Genomic DNA, 6565 nt, shown 5'->3' on the forward strand with positions numbered 1-6565 from the left:
CATTGCACCTGGACAAATAGTTTTGCTATTCTAGGTCACACTGGGTGAAGAGATGCTTCCGTTGGCCTCACAGACAAACTCTCAGGAAGCAATTTGTATCTGCTTTTCCCGTTATAAAGTAGTAATCTACACGTCACTCCAGGCCCTCGTGGGATTGTCCTCTGGGCCTCCAAAATGCCCCACACCTAGCCAGCTAAGCAGGTACTAATTGCATAGAAATTCCCCCAGTGACTGAAGATAGTAGACGTGCTTCTTGCAATTAATTGGAAGACACAGCTGGGGCTCCAAATGGGTCAAAGATAACACTGATGTGTGTCACTCCTGGCTAAGGAGTTCAGCCAGTGTTTTCTCAGCACTTTCAATATGCTTTCCTGGAGGGAATCTGCTAGCCAAAACTTGGCTAGTGTACATGGTCTACACTTTATTTTAAAACTGGCATTGGAGACTTCCCTGGTGGTCCAGGAGTCAAGAATCTGCCTACTAAGGCAGGGGACAGGTTCAGTCCTGGTTCAGGAAGATCCCACAGGCCACAGGGCAACAAAGCTTGGGTGTCACAACTACTGACCCCATGCCCTCCAGAGCCCAAGAGCCCGCTTGTGGGCCTATGCAGCACAACTGCTGACCCCCAAGCCCTGGAGCCTGTGCTCCGCAGCAAGAGGAGCCGCTGCGATGAGAAGCCCACTCAGCGCAACAGAGTAGCCCCAACTCGCCACACCTGGAGAGAGCCTGCGCACAGCAACAAAGACCCAACACAGCCCAAGATTAAATAAATAAATAATAATTTTTTAAAAATTAAAAAACCTGAAGTTGAAGCTTCTACAAGGTTTCTCCTTCCTGATTATTACTTCCAGTCCTACCAGGAGCCTAAACCCTTTCTCTGGGATTAGTGAGCTATCTTGGAAGAGCATGTCCTGTTCGCCTGTGGAGAAACCAGCCTCAGCTATGTGGAGATTCCCCCTTCCCAGAGGAGCCCCCAGAGGCAGAGGTGAGGTGGCTGGTCTCCTGGCAGAAAAGTCAACTGGGACTTTTCCGAGGTGGCTGTGGTTCTGCCAACCTCCTGGGCTAAAAAATCTATGTTCCAAATCTATCTGTGTTCCAAATGCTCTTATTTTCATGGCGACACCTTCTTCTGTGTCATGCATTGGCGAACTCTGTTGTTAGAACGAATAGCATCCAAATTTCTATCCATATTTCTCTTTAGTCTTAGTAATTCTGCTCAGTAAATTTGAGTAAAGGTCTAGAACCATGCACTAAGTAAAAGGTGAAATGATTTTATAACCTTCTACTGTGTCCCTCGGAGAAGGCAATGGCATCCCACTCCAGCACTCTTGCCTGGAAAAATCCCATGGACAGAGGAGCCTGGTAGGCTGCAGTCCATGGAGTCGCTAGGAGTTGGACACGACTGAGTGACTTCACTTTCGCTTTTCACTTTCATGCATTGGAGAAGGGAATGGCAACCCACTCCAGTGTTCTTGCCTGGAGAATCCCAGGGACGGGGGAGCCTGGTGGGCTGCCGTCTCTGGGGTCGCACAGAGTCGGACACGACTGAAGCGACCTAGCAGCAGCAGCAGCAGCAGCAGTGTGTCCCTGGTAGCTCAGCTGGTAAAGAATCCACCTGCAATGCAGGAGACCCCGGTTCAATTCCTGGGTCAGGAGGATCCCTGGAGAAGGGTATGGCAACCCACTCCAGTATTCTTGCCTGGAGAATCCTCATGGACAGAGGAGCCTGGTGGGCTATAGTCCACTGGGTCGCAAAGAGTCAGGCACAACTGAGCTACCAAGCAAAGTGCTTCTATACCTTTCCCCAGCCTAGCACCAGGCCAGACCAACTGTCCTTCTACATACGATGCATTCTATTAGTTCTCCTCTGCCCAGACCTTCATTTTGAAGGGAACTTAGCTCATTCCTCCTAAGGGGAATTTTCAAATTATTTTTGTCATTTATTTTTATGGAACACACTTGGGCCAGACCATGTCTGTGTTTTGTTTTCCAACTGCTTACCTCTTTAATATCTGGGGATCTGCGGCCTCAGTTTCTCCATCTGCTTTCGTAGCTGTGAAAATAGTCACTTCTGTTTCAGAGGTGTTTTCAGTGGTGATAGGCCTACTCCAAGACATTGATAATCACTCTGACACCTCCTGTGCACCACAGCATGGACGCGTGGGCTTCATTACGACCCACAGGGACATGCTCTGCCCAGGACAGTGCAGAGCAGGTGTGATTTCCAAGGAATGCAAATGCCAATCAGCACTCTGACTTGAATGACAGACAAGCCAAGACATGAGAAATATGATAAAAAATAAATGCAGGCTGGGGGCCTGGGGAGGAGTTCGGCGGAGGAGAACAAGATGATGTCAGAGAGGGACTTAGAAAAGAAAGGAAAATGGGTTGGGATCAGGGGAGCAAAAAAGAGAACAAAGTGCAATTAATAAAGAATACTGACTAGGCAACAACACATGGATCTGCCAGACCCAGAGGCAGGAGTCAGAGGATGGAAGTGCTCGTAGGGTCGTTAACGTGGTCCTTGTTCTAGGCCAGTCTGCAGTAGGACCAGCCCCTCTCGTGGCCTGAACACCAGCACACTAAGATGAGGACACAGACTGAAGAAACAAAGACCTTGGGGAGACTGAAGCTGAGAGAGGCTCTGGTTGTAAGAGGTGGCCGCAGAATTGTCCTTACATTTTGAATAGGAGTGCTCTGTGGTGTTGGGGGGGGCGAGGAGGAGAAAAAATACAAAACATTTTGTGCTTATCACTGAAATGCTTTGTTTAAATAATTCTATTTGACTCCAAAATGTAAGTTCCAGGTTAGAAAGATCAAAAGCAGTCAGTCTTGAAAATGAAGCTTTTTAAATTCCAGCGCTGCTGTTGGAATAGAGAATAAAAGGCTTTGTTCAAACATGCATTCCCAGCAGCGAGCAGAGCTTTGAAATTGGTCAGGGAAGTTGTGTTCCATAATGGCTGCGCTTGCCTGGAGACCAAAGAGCTGTGGACTCTGGGAAATGACTCTGGGCTGGATATTTTCCATCTGCCCCTTCAGAACCACTCTGCCTTCCCCACCCAAAAGAGGTGATCTTTCAGGATTGCATTAATAGGTTCTCTTGGCATCTGGGTTCATTGGGATTCTGTCAGTGGGGGACACCAGCAGCCACCCAGGGTGGGAGAGCAATCCTGATTCCCCTGGTGCTGGGCTGCTGGGAAATCTCTGCGTTCTCCTTCTATAGCCTTCAGCTGCTGCCAACGGTACCCCCTTACAGCTGTGTCCCCGCCCCTTCAAGCCAAGACCAGGGCTACTGTCCATGGGTCTGTGTCTTCTTTTATGGGTTCCCCTAAACTCAGTACCTTTGCAAGTAGTCTCTTTGTTAGAGTCTCAACTACCCCATTGGAGTATGTACCATCTCTCTCTTCCTGGGACCCAAGGTTATCCAGACCCTTGTCAGTTCTGAATGATTCTGACCTGGGGCAGCTTTGTCTGTGGTTGCCAAGTGAAGACTGGAAAGTGTAAATGTGTTCTTCCTGAAACTGATGCCCTTGGGTGGTCACTGGGGCTTGAGGGGGGTGGTGGCAGGAGAGAGGATCCTGGCATTGGAACCTGGACCCGGTGAGATAAATCTAGCATTGCCCAGCTGGATCTGAGATTGTGTGGACCCAGAAGGTCCCACACCATGGCCTCTGGGAGTCAACAAGAAAGAAATGCTTGACTTATAACAGTCGAGAGGACCCACAGCCTGGGATGGGAGCCACCCTCGCCATCTCCTGACTGCGGACTCAGGGCTCAGCAGAGTCTTGAAGCACAGGAAGCCTAAAAGACAAGAGGCTGTTTGTTTCATCTCTGCAAGCACTAAAATCACTTTACAAAGCATTTTAGAGTAAAATTTTCACTCTTTGGAGGTCTCACATAGTTCAGTTTTACTCTTCAGGATCCGGTATTTTCTGAGTGAGCAGGCTTAGGACTGATGGTGATTTCTGCTCAGTACATGGCTATCACTTAATTCTCATTGGTGAGCCAATTTGCTTTGCTTTTGTTCTTCAAAGGAAGGCCATATTCAGTGTCTGGCTTGCTTTTTTGGTGGCTGCCTCCCTCAGTTGCTGGTATAATGAGCTCCCCTGTTCTCTCTCTCTCTGTTCCCTAAATTATCCAGAGCAGCCCTCAGCTGGAGCTGCAGGGATTCCCACCACTGCCCCGGTGGCCTCACTTGAAGCAGCAACACGCGAGGGACAGTGGAGCATCGAGAAGATGATTAGGGCCACTGCAGTGCCACCGCGGGCTATATTAGAGCCTTCCCCTCTTAGCTGCCCGGTTCCACCCCAGACATCCTCAAGGGATGCAGTGAACTCAGGGTAAAGACCTCAGAGGACCTTCTCTCCAAAAGGACAGACCTCCCAGAGGACAGGTCCATGGATGCAGTGTGTACTCTTCCCCCCAGTACGAACTTCTCCTAAGTGGACTCTGCAGAATCTCCAGACCAGACATAGCCTTGGCATGGACACAGAGGTGACATCAATCTCCCTGCACTTGGGGGACCTAGACAGTCTTTGACACTCTCACCCATGGCAGGCTCTGCAGACAAGATCCTGACATCACACTGTTGTTTAGGAAAGACTCTTCTCATCAGCACAGAAAGATGCCTCCATCCTCAGGGCAACTGCACAGTCCCAGGAGTCAGCATTTCCAGTCTGACCCAGGGGCCTGCAGGTAGAGGATGAGCAGCTGACACCCTCACTGGCCCCTGAAGAGGAAGTTCTCGTGGAGAGGTGACAGCCAGTATTTCCTGGGCTAGACATTGGTTCACGCTGGGTTTACTAGGGATCAGAGTCCTCTTGTTGGCTGGACTTTGAGCTGTATTAGTGGAAGGGATCTCTGTCTCTTAACTGAAGCTCCTCTTCTGGTTATGATGTAATAATAGCAGCAACATCTACAGAGCATTTGCCACATGCCAGACCATCTGGTGCCCTTTACAGGTATTCTTTTAATCCTTATGACAGCTTCTGAAGTTGGCTTTTTTTTTAATCTCTAAAGAGAAATAAATTAAGGCACAGAGAGGTTAAGAAATGTTCATGGTCACACAGCTATGAAGTAGCAGAACCAATATTTGAACCCAGGCAGCAGGTTCAGATGGTAAAGAATCCGCCTGCAATGCGGGAGACCTGGGTTTGATCCCTGGGTCGGGAAGATCCCCTGGAGAAGGGAATGGCAACCCACTCCAGTATTCTTGCCTGGGGAATCCCAAGGACAGAGGCGCCTGGTGGGCTACAGTCCATGGGGTCACAAAGAGTCAGACACGACTGAACAACTAAGCACAGCACAGCACAGCAGGCTCACTTGTATCTCGAGGCATTTTGTGTTCAGACCCGAGCCTCCTGGAAGGTTCCATCTGTGTTCCGAAAGGCCAAGTGACTCCTGAACTCTGTCTTCTGGCAAAAGTCGAGATAATTTGGGTATGTTTGGGCCTTGAGGTCTCAGAACAGAAACAGATTATTTTGCAAGCTAATACATTTGAGCAGGACCCACCTAGCCACACCCAGGGAGCGCTGCATTCTGCAGGACTTTGCATAATATCAATAATGAGTTCTGAATGCCCTAACTGGTCGTTGTCAGGAGCAGTCTTTAGAAGCCTTTGAATATGTTTTTGACAGAAGAGAGAAAGGGGGCTCCATTGCCTCCAGAGGAATTCACAGAAGCTGTCCAGTCTGTGCAAACATGATAGATTGATGCTTACAGGAGCCAAGTGCTGTAATTCCCATCACAGAGCAGTGGGGGCTAAGAATCACTATTATGTTTCGATTTCCCATATTTCTTCATCAGGTAGTGTGTGTAGCTGTGCAGCTGAAAATATAGAGTTCAGAAGTCAGCTGCTGGACCATTTCTCCACCCTGCCTAACTCCTGTATCTTTAGCATTTGCCATCACTTGCCCCTTTAAGGTAATGTGAGGTGGAATAATGATTTTGCTTGTCATACCAACAGCTTCCTGGTTCAAGGAGCACAGGCTGTTTCTGAAGGCTTGGGCCCTTCTGTGGTATAGGACGGGGCAAATGTCTGCTCTGGAATGAAGGCCGTAAGCCAAGGATGGTGCCTCCTGCCCCCACCCACTGCCAGCCATCCCTCAGTCCACTTCCTGCCACAGGTCACTGGAGGAGAGGGAGTTCCTACATAGGGTCCTCATTGCTGTTTTGGAAATTTGGTAGAATAGAAAAGGCTTCTAATGAATGGAGAAGATCCCAAAGCCCCTTGAAATGGGTAATGTTTTTATAAGAGTTGTTTTGCCTCTAGATACAGTTACCTGGTTGTAGCTTGACATCCGTCCTCGCATCAGTATAGGATTTAGTCAGTCGTTCACCCACTTGAGTTTTATACCAACTTTTGGCTCACTGTTTTGTTTTTTAGTTTTATATCTTTTTTTATTAATTTATTTTTAATGAGGATAATTGATGTACAGTATTGTTGGTTTCTGCCACACATCAACATGAATCAGCCATAAATAAACAGACGCCCTCTCCCTCTTCACTGTTTCTTTTTCACACAGTCCCTGACCGTGAACGCTTGTTGGCTCCCCCACCCCCTTAC

This window comes from Bubalus kerabau, chromosome 15, assembly GCF_029407905.1.
Source record: "Bubalus kerabau isolate K-KA32 ecotype Philippines breed swamp buffalo chromosome 15, PCC_UOA_SB_1v2, whole genome shotgun sequence".
Lineage (NCBI taxonomy): Eukaryota > Metazoa > Chordata > Mammalia > Artiodactyla > Bovidae > Bubalus > Bubalus kerabau.